The following is an 11,608-nucleotide window of genomic DNA, read 5'->3' on the forward strand; positions in this document are numbered from 1 at the left end:
CTTTGTCTGGTTTTGGTATCAGGGTGATGGTAGAATGAGTGGGAGTGTTCCTTCTTCTGCAATTTTTTGGAAGAGTTTGAGAAGGATGGGTGTTAGCTCTTCTCTAAATGTTTGATAAAATTCACCTGTGAAGCCATCTGGTCCTGAACTTTTGTTTGTTGGAAGATTTTAAATCACAGTTTCAATTCTTTATTTTAAAGTCTATTTTTTCTGATATGAGCATTGCTACTCCATCTTTCTTTTGATTTCCATTTGCATGGAATATCTTTTTCCATTCCCTCTCTTTCAGTGTATGTGTTCCTAGGTCTGAAGTGTGTCTCTTTTAGACAGCATATATTCAGGTCTTGTTTTTGTATTCATTCAGTGAACCTGTGTCTTTTGGTTGGTGCATTTAATCCATTCACATTTAAGGTAATTATCAATTTGTATGTTCCTATTACCATTTTCTTAATTGTTTTGGGTTTGTTTTTGTAGGTCCTTTTCTACTCTGTGTATCCCACTTAGAGAAGTTCCTTTAGCATTGTTGTAGAGCTGGTTTGGTGGTGCTGAATCCTCTTAACTTTTGCTTGTCTGTAAAGGTTTTAATTTCTCTGTCAAATGTGAATGAGATCCTTGCCGTGTAGAGTGATCTTGGTTTTAGGTTCTTCCCTTTCATCAGTTTACATAAATCATGACACTCCCTTCTGGCTTATAGAGTTTCTGCTGAGAAATCAGCTGTTAACCTTATGGGAGTTTTATTGTATGTTGTCATTTTTCCCTTGCTGCTTTTAATAATTTTTCTATGTCTTTAATTTTTGTCAGTTTGATTACTGTAAGTCTTTGCATGTTTCTCCTTAAATATAATATATATTATAATAAACTCCCAGGGTTTATCCTGCCTGGGAGTCTCTGCGCTTCCTGGACTTGGGTGGCTATTTCCTTTCCCATATTAGGGAAGTTTTTGACTATAGTCTCTTCAAATATTTTCTCGGGTCCTTTCTTTCTCTCTTCCTTTTAGGACCCCTATAATGTGAATGTTGGTGTGTTTCATGTTGTCCCAGAGGTCTCTTAGGCTGTCTTCATTTGTTTTCATTCTTTTTTCTTTATTCTGTTTCACAGCAGTGATTTGCTCCATTCTGTCTTCCAGGTCACTTGTCCGTTCTTCTGCCTCAGTTAGTCTGCTACTGATTCCTTCTAGTGTGTTTTTCATTTCAGTTATTGTATTGTTCATCTCTGTTTGTTTGTTCTTTAATTCTTCTAGGTCTTTGTTAAACATTTCTTGTATCTTCTCAATCTTTGCCTCCATTCTTTTCCGAGGTCCTGGATCATCTTCACTATCATTATTCTGAATTCTTTGTTGGAAAGTTGCCTATCTCCACTTCATTTAGTTGTTTTTCTGGGGTTTTATCTTTTCCTTCATCTGGTATATAGTCCTCTGCCTTTTCATTTTGTCTATCTTTCTGTGACTGTGGTTTTCGTTCCACAGGCTGCAGGATTGTAGTTCTTCTTGCTTCTGCTGTCTGCTCTCTGGTAGATGAGGCTATCTAAGAGGCTTGTGCAAGCTTTCTGATGGGAGGGACTAGATGTGTAGAGCTGGGCCGTTGCTCTGTTGGGCAGAGCTTAGTAAAACTTTAATCCACTTTTCAGCTGATGGGTAGGGTTGAGTTCCCTCCCTGTCAGTTGTTTAGCTGAATGTGACACAGCACTGGAGGCTACAGGCTCTTTGGTGGGACTAATGGTGGACTCCAAATGACTCATGCCAAGGAGTACTTCCCAGAACTTCTGCTGCTGGTGCCCTTGTCCCCACAGTGAGCCACAGCCACCCACCCCCACCTCTGCAGGAGACCCTCCAACACTAGCAGATAGGTCTGGTTCAGTCTCTATGGCGTCACTGCTCCTTCTCCTGGGTCCTGGTGTGCACACTATTTTGTGTGTGCCCTCCAAGAGTGGAGTTTCTGTTTCCCCCACTCCTGAGGAGACCCTCCAACACTAGCAGATAGGTCTGGTTCAGTCTCTATGGCGTCACTGCTCCTTCTCCTGGGTCCTGGTGTGCACACTATTTTGTGTGTGCCCTCCAAGAGTGGAGTTTCTGTTTCCCCCAGTCCTGTCGAAGTCCTGCAGTCAAATCCTGCCAGGCTTCAAGTCTGATTCTCTGGGAATTCCTCCTCTTATTGCCGGACTCCCAGGTTGGGAAGCCTGATGTGGGGCTCAGAACCTTCAGTCCAGTGGGTGGACTTCCATGGTATAAGTATTCTCCAGTTTGTGAGTTGCCCACCCAGTGGTTATAGGTTTTGATTTTATTGTGATTGTGCCCCTCCTACCATCTCATTGCAGCTTCTCCTTTGTCTTTGAATGTGAAGTATCTTATTTGGTGAGTTGCAGTGTCTTCCTGTCGTTGATTGTTCAGCAGTTAGTTGTGATTCTGGTGCTCTGGCAAGAGGGAGTGAGTGCACTACTCTTGCAAGAGAGAGTGGTTCCTTCTACTCTGCCATCTTGAACCAATCTCTAAAAATGTTTTTTAAATTAATATTTTTTAAGTTCTTTCAACCCTGCTAAAACTTAGAACCATACTTAAAAGATTAAAGGGGGAGAAAAAAACAGCAAAAATAAACTCTTCCTTGATCAAAGACTTTTGATCAGACAAACTTTTTAGAAACACTTTTGTATCAAACCAAAGTCAGGTGTCTGACACAATTACAAGTTCTAAATGCAGATCAGTGAGGAAAATATATGATTTGTTAGAATCAGTTTGTACATAATGGCAGTACATTCATCTAAATTTTTTTTTGAAGTACAGAATGTAGCTACACCTTAGAAAACAGAAAAGGCCTTTCACCTTGTGAAGGTGATCTTATATAACTAAGAAGGTAGTAAAGTTTTCTTAATCTTAGAATAGTGTTCTCAGCTTCAGAGACATGGAGTTGGCTTGTCTATGGTGGTAGTGTTTTTATTGAAATGATGGATGTATTTATTAGAAACCCCACTAATTTTTATTTTTAAGAGATTACACATATGGTGCTATAACAAAGACCCAAAGTAAAGGTGACTCAAATAAGAAGCAAGTTGATTTTTCTCAAAAGTAATAATGGGAGAGTAACTGATTAAAGATAATGGATTGGCCTCATGGTGTCATAGACACAGGCCCATGTATTTTGTGGTTCTGCCATCTCTATGGCATAACCCTCACATACAAGGTCCAAGGTTACTTGTTGCCATACTTGTACTCTTATTAGAAAGATGCAGGAGGAAGGGACATGATGGTGGAACTCTTCTCTTAGGAATAAGACCTGAAATTTCTACTCAACCATACTTCTCATATTCCATAGGTCAACACTTAATGTGACCACACTTAGTTGCAAGGAAGGCTGAACAATGTAGTCTTCTAGTCAGCTGCCATGTGTCAAGCTACAATTTCTATTCTCTACAGAAAAATGGGGAGACATATATTGTGTAAAACCTAACAGTTTCTCCCATGACAATTTTCACATTGTTTTGAAGGTGGTTTTCCTTGAGAGTTCAAAGTCTCTGACACTTAGGAGCCCACCTGTTTTACTGGATAATTAGATGACACCTTGAGGTTTTGCCAACAGCTCAGAACCAAGCCATTGTGGAAATATTTACTGTTCATTTCAGCTGAGGGGAAATGGTGCTGTTTGAGTTGGAGAGGAGGGGGTGTGACTTTGATCATTTTCTATGATCTATCTCAGGGACAGAGATTCTGAGCCATAGTAACATGTGCATAAACTTTAAAACTCACTTTGGACTCTGTTTTCTTCTGTTATTTTTAAGGAATATAACACGTAAAGATGACTTAGAATTATAGAAAATTTTTAAGGGACTTTTCAAATATTTTCTGTTCTCCCCCTCTGGTGTTCATTGATTTTATTGTACCAATTGTTTACATATAAGAAGCAAAAATAACAGTTTTAATATAATCAGTGAACTAAAGGGAAGTGTAATACATGTGATTGTCAAGAGGCTATGGAACCATGTTGTAGATTTACCAAGGGTCTCCGATACCCCAGACCCAGAAAGATAGGTATCCCGACCTGAGAAATGATCTGCTATGTAAATACACAGATATTTTAGTCCATGAAGATCTAATTAATGTCTCTCATATAATCACTCCTGTTTAAGATCTTAAACTAAAAACCTAACTCTGAAAATTAAAACTCTAATGGACAAAATAAATGAAAATAAAAACAAAAATTCCACCAGCCTCAGCATGGTGGACCTGGTGATATGTTGGTATTTTGTTGTGTATGGCAATACCCCAGGTAAAAATCAAAACTTGTGGTCTCACTACTTGTTACAGTAGCCAGAGTGATCTTTTAAATTCTAAAGTCTTATCATGTCACTTTGCTGAAAGCCAATAGATTCCAACTTCCTTCAGTGAAAGCCAGAGTCTTCCTCTTGGCCTTCAAGAATTACATGCTTTTTTCTCCTTTTCTGACTTAGTCTCCCCTCCTAGCTTGATTAACTACAGCCAGTTGTGCTTCTTGCTATTTCTGGAACACACCAACTATTCATGGAATTCTGCCTCCAAGACTTTGCCGTTGTTTTTGCCTCTGCCTGGAATATTCTTCTCCCAGATATCTTATACGGCTTGTTCCCTTACTTCATTATGTTTCTGCCCAAAATGTCACCCAGTCAGAGAGACATTCCCTGACTAGTATGTTTAAAATAAAATCTTTCAGTCACTTTCTGCCCGCTTAGGCTGATTTATTTATTTCCTTCTTAGCACTCATGCATTTAATTCATTGTTCATCATTGTCTTTTGTTCTATTAAAGGGTAATCCCCATGAGGGCAGTGACTTTCTATGTTCACATTCACTGCTGATCTTCATAGCTTAGAACAGTATCTAATGATTTGTGGGGCTTCAATACAAATATGTTGAATAAATGAATAAAATAATGTCATAGAATTTCTAATGGAAAGGAGCAGGAAGTTGTTGGACAAAGCCTCCCTTGATATTGAAGGCAACCAGTTGATTGGGTGGGTTTGTGAGAAAAATTCATGACTTTACCCAGTCAACTAGAAGTTTCACCTTTAACTTTGTTCTGTGTTATTCCATAGAATATTCCACCTATTATTTTTTCACCTGACTTAACAGTGACATGTGGAATCCATTGCATTTGTATTTTTTTAAATACAATTTGAAGCTGAACTAAATATTTTGTTTTTATACTGATAAAAGAGAGAGCTTTATATCTAAGACCAGCATCTTTACAGAAAAAGAGGACCAGGCAACTGTCAGAGTCATACACAGCTAAGGAAGTGCTATGATAAATGGAATGTCTGAGAAGAAGTTGCTAGAACCATAATGCATACCAAGAACTATCCTGTGACAACATCCCACTGATTAAAGACCCATTCTCCTGACTATTTACAACTCAACCTCATTCATGTCTATCTGTAATGCATAACTAAAAGGCTTGACATACAAAAACCCAGTGCTTCAGAGGGTTACTTTTTTTTTTTTTGTAACAATGTATCTCCACTAACAGAGAGCAAAGGAAAATAGAGCTATTGCTGCAGCAATAGAATTCATAGAAATATCAGCTGCAGTTTCCCTAGGGACACACTAGCAGAAAATTGCAAGACATCATTTCAGTAAGGGATAAAAGTAATTCCAGAAGGTATGGAGAAGCCAGACAACCTCTCAATTCATTTATCAAAGTGCCTACAGCTCCCTTTTCAAGTCAGGTGAAACAACAATAAATATTTTCAAAGTAAATTAATCTGTACCCAAAGCATTTTAATAAATAAAAGGTCAAAAGAACACAGTACAGAGCTTTTAGCTCTTGCCAATTCTGTAAGTGAAATTTGATTGCAAAGGAGAAAAAATAACATAAAGGCAATAAAAATACAAAGAGCTATTGTAGAAAATCTGGCCCTACTCATTTTATATTCATTATTTGAATTCAATTTGAATCATAAAATGGTCACATAATATAAAGTGCAGCAGGTAATTAGTAACCAAAGTGTAAGACCTAAAGTTTCCATTTTGATTAGTAGTGGAAAAAATTTAAAAAGATTAAAAAATGCTTAGTACCAGAAGAGGTGTATGTATTTTTTACTAAATTGCAATGGGGAGTTAGAGGAATTTTCAGTTGGAGAAAGAATTCTTCTAGAAAGAATTCTTCTAGGAGCAAGCTCAGATAATTTCTTTGTTTCTGTGTTTCATCTGTCCCCAAAGTGAGTAAACACACATTTCCTAAAAGTTCACTGAAACATCTAACAAAAATGTTTATTCTGAAGCAGTGTTTGCATATTTTCAATTTATTTTCATTAAAAATCAAGAGTTGTCATAATATAGAGTTTGACACCAACCACATTGACAATAACAAAAAAAAATTACAATAGAACTTGTACTGCCTGAGAAATTTCTCTTGTGGCAGGCCACATTCTACATTTATAAGTTTCTTAAAACTATGAAACAAATATCTAGAGCCCTATGGATGGTTAAAAACAAATATAGCTCCAGGGTAGTATATATTACTTTATACTGGGCATCCTCATTCTTGCCAGGCAGGCATCTCAAGCCTGCCCACCCATCATGCGTTAAACTGAATTTGCTTATTTTGTACCTTTTGTATTTTTATTTAACATGATTGACTTCAGTGTTACCAAAATCTTAAAGGAATTTTCAATTCTCTTATTTACCCTCATCAAATCACTCAAACACTTCTGTTTATGTTTCTAAAATGTGCTTGCCCCTTTTTATTCGTATCTAATATTATTCAATTTAAGTCCTCATCACTTCTCATCTCAACCATTACAGTAGCCCCCTAGGTAACCCTGCTTCTGCTGCACTCAAATCAATTTTTTTCCCCCCGGAGTGGTACATAAAAACACATCTGCCAATGTCAGAGCTTGAGATCTTGCAATGGTTCCCTATTACGAAGTTGAAGTCTTTTAATATAATATTTAAGTCATTCTATGATTTGGCCCTATGCTCCCTCTCCTTAACCCCTCTTACCACTTCATGCTTCATTCACCAAATTCCTTTTAGCTCCATAAACATACCATGCTGTTTTTTGCCTCCTTGACTTCACTTAAATGTGTACGGGTGTGTGTACACTGTGTGTTTAGTGCATGTCACGTCTGGAGTAATAATAGTGATAATGATAATAATAGTAATCACTTCCATAGTTTTTCTCTAAAACAAGCCCTGTTGTAAGCAATATGCATATATAAATGCACTTAAATCTAACAAAGGATCTATGAGAGATGTACTATTATTATCATCTCATTTTATATGTAAGAAAACTGAGGCACATTTATCCTAATTAACATACTTAGCTAGTGAACTGGGAGCTGGAATATAAATCTAGAGAGTGTGGTTTCAGATTTTATGCTGTTAAACATTTTCAACTGGTTATTTCTACTCATTATTCTAAAACCAAATATAGGATCCCCATCCTCCAAAGTACATTCCATTTCCATGAGATAAAATTAAGTACATGTTCTCTCTACTGTAGTCCTTATATTTTGAATTCTGTTTTCACTGAAATTGAAGCAAGCCATTAGACCATAGGCTCTATCAAAAAAGATATCAAATCTGTTTCATCTAAAATCTTGCAAGCACATAATATTGTTGATAAATGTTTGTTAGACAGAACATCCTTACTGTTTATATTGAACATATTTGCATCAAAATCTGGAATATATTTCTTACATTTCTGAGGTTCTTGCTTAATAGTCCTATATTTTTTTAATCATGATATATTTGCTTTACAATGTTTTGTTAGCTTCTGCTGTAAAACGAAGGGAATCAGCTCTGTGTATACACATATATCCCCTCCCTCTTGGACTTCCTTTCCCCCCATCCCACCCATCTCAGGGCCACATTTTTTTTCCTGTGTAAAATGAGAATAAAAACGATGCCTACCTCACAACACTTTGTTGAAAATAATTAGATAATATGTATGTTTACCACAAGATAAGCACTACACTAATAGATTGGCTCTGCTTATTTTACCCTGTTCTAAGCAAATTTGGGTCATAGATATCAATTGTGAGTGTAAATCATTTAATTACGTGAATATTCCAATATTGATTTTACTGTAGTCAACATATTTTTTCACTTAATTTGTTGTTAAAAGATTTTGTAAATTCTTCTGCAGTTTGAAAAAGTCACTCTAACAAAACAATACTTTTAAGTCAAGAATATTGGTAGGCTTGTAGGCTTGTCATTTTTTGATGAGCCCCAGGAAAACTACTGGAGTGATTTGTTTATTTAATCATGGTTGATACCCTAAAGTCCTTAGTAAGAAAAAGGCGAAGACTTTCCTGAGAATGAGGACATATCTTTTTTTTAAAAAAGGCAGAAATATTTGACAGTGTTAGTTTTTCAGATAAGTCAGGTCAGCTCACTCAGCTCCACTCCTGTAGACAGCTGCTCAGGGATTTTATCTTTTAAGTGTTTATGCCTTTCTAATATACGTCACAGAAACTTTTATTGATGAAAGAGTGTTGAAAATGACTTGTATTAACATATGTAAATAAATTCATCTTTACAAATACGTGCACACATGCACACCCACACTCACACACAAACCCTAACACTATGAGAATAGTTTTATCTATCAGATGAAGTCCTGACTTGGACCAGTATTCTTGCTTTTGCCTTTCCTCACGTCCAGCTTTAACATGTCTGTTAAGGGATCTAATCATTTTGCCTCGAGCCTGTCACCAGGTTCGTGGTAGAAGGATTCAATATCAGACTCCTTTTTTTGTAATGAAAGCAATTTCCTAGTAAGATCACATATTTACATGTATTTCAGCCTTGCTACTATCCCAAATCCCCATTTCTACATTCTTTTGTTTCCTGAGATCAGTGAACCCATAATTATTTTGGCCGTCACAGTTTGATATATATTTTGCTTGTCTGAAAGAATTGCTCCCTGCTGTCCCAGTGTTTGTCCTGTTCTGTTATTCCTTTTACCTCAGACTTTTCTAGACCTCTACTAAGCAGACCTTTAAACTTAGGTTATGACACTCATATGATATCATATTATAGCCTCTTTCTCTCTCTCTCTCCCCCCCCCCACCACACACACACACATATACACATACATAATGACAATGTAATATAACAAACATTTAATTTTTGTTTCATACAATGTTTTCAGATGTTGATACTCACAAAATGAGAAGAACACATAGAATTACATGGAATTATGTTTGGACTTTTACTTATTTTTTAACAGCAAATATATTATCCTCAATTCTCTTGATAGTCACTCAAGACCTATACCTCTTGTACCATGTGGTTGCCTAAAAATTTATGACATGGCAATCCCTTTACATTTTATGTTCTGATACTTAAATACTTCTAGGGAAAAACAATGACTATTCACACCAAAGTGAACTCTGCAACATGATCAAACTCAACCATAGTATAGATCCTCATAGGAAACAACTCAGAAGCATGCTTTTTATTGTTTAAAAAAATAGATTAAAAAAATACATTTACTAGTTTAAATATATTATATATATTCATATATATGTATATATAATTTTTCTAGTAGGAGACTGGCAAAACGATGATTAAAAGCATGATTGTGTTTGGAGTGGAAAATTAAGCTATAAGTTAGAATCAAACTCAAGGAAAAACCCTTCCCAATACAAAAGTTTTCCCCAATGACCTCTATCTATTAATTCTGCACATAGGAAATAAGATCAATTGGTTGATTTTAAATCAGACTACCAACTACCCAGATGGATTACATAAAGAACAGCTAAATAAGACATATATACCTCAAGAAAGTACATTCTGAAAGTATAGACTGCAGGTAATTAAAATTAGTAATGCTGTATTATTAACAACTTTTCCAAAAGAGTGTATGTTACCTTAGCAAGTACACTTTTTTTGAAGACACAAAATTTTAGTTACCTAAAGTTTACTACTTAGTAAAGAAAAGCAGTCCCAGGAAAAATTTTGAATACCAATTTAATATCTGCTTACAGAAGGAAAATGGATCACTCAGGAACCTTTTTTTTCTTAAATATACATTTTTTTTTAAAGTAAGGAATTGGCTCAAGTGGTTATGGAGGCTGAAAAGCTGAGATGTCTCAAGATATGGAGTTGGCAAGGTGAAGACCCAGAAGAACTGATTATTTTCCAGTCTAAGTCTACAGCACATGCCAATGGCATAAGTTCCAATATGAGTCTGAGTCCGAAGCCAGAAGAAGACCAATGTTCCACATTGGTCTAAGTTTTCAAACTCCAGTTTAGCCATAATCTTGTTCTTCAAGTAGTATATAATAGAGGACCTGACACACAACAAGCCAAACCACTGAGAAGCTGAGGTGTGCAGCAGAGTATTTATTCCCAATGCAACCAAACTAGAAGGGAGAACAAGTCTCTGAACCTCCACCTTGAGGGCGAGGACCATGGGAGGTTTGCGGGATAAAGAATAAAGAAGCAGGGTGTTCTGAGGTATGGGGAGTTTGGGGAGGGTGGGAAAAGGTGACTGGAAAAAGGTGGAGTAATCTTCACAGGCATAATTAAGCTGCAGAAGATCAGTAAAACTAAAAGCTGGTTCTTTTAGAAGATAAAAAAAATTGATAAACCATTAGCCACACTCATCAAAAAAAAAAGGGAGAAGACTCAAATCAATAGAATTAGAAATCAAAAAGGAGAAGTAACAACTGACACTGCAGAAATACAAAGGATCATGAGAGATTACTACAAGCAAATATATGCCAATAAAATGGACAACCTGGAAGAAATTGACAAATTCTTAGAAATGCACAACTTTCCGAGACTGAACCAGGAAGAAATAGAAAATATGAACAGACCAAACAAAAGCACTGAAATTGAAACTGTGATGAAAAATCTTCCAACAACAAAAACCCCAGGACCAGGTGTCTTCACAGGCGAATTATATCAAACATTTAGAGATAAGCTAACACCTATCCTTCTCAAACTCTTGCAAAATATAGCAGAGGGAGGAATACTCCCAAACTCATTCTATGAGGCCACCATCACCTGATACCAAAACCAGACAAAGATGTCACAAAGAAAGAAAATACAGGCCAATATCACTGATGAACATGGATGCAAAAATCCGCAACAAAATACTAGCAAACAGAATCCAACAGCACATTAAAAGGAACATACATTATGATCAAGTGGGATTTATCCCAGGAATGCAAGGATTCTTCAATATATGCAAATCAACCAACGTGATACACCATATTAACAAATTGAAGGAGAAAAACCATATGATCATCTCAATAGATGCAGAGAAAGCTTCTGACAAAATTCAACACCTATTTATGATAGAAACCCTCCAGAAAGTAGGCACAGAGGGAACTTTCCTGAACATAATAAAGGCCATATATGACAAATCCACAGCCGATATCATCCTCAATAGTGAAAAACTGAAACCATTTACACTAAGATCAGGAAAAAGAAAAGGTTGTGCATTCTCACCACTATGATTCAACGTAGTTTTGGAAGTTTTAGCCACAGCAATCAGAGAAAAAAAGAAATAAAAGGAATCCAAATCAGAAAAGAAGAAGTAAAGCTGTCACTATTTGCAGATGACATGATATAATACATAGAGAATCCTAAAGATGCTACCAGAAAACTACTAGATCTAATCAATGAATTTG

Source organism: Physeter macrocephalus, chromosome 7 (assembly GCF_002837175.3).
Source record: "Physeter macrocephalus isolate SW-GA chromosome 7, ASM283717v5, whole genome shotgun sequence".
Taxonomy (NCBI): domain Eukaryota; kingdom Metazoa; phylum Chordata; class Mammalia; order Artiodactyla; family Physeteridae; genus Physeter; species Physeter macrocephalus.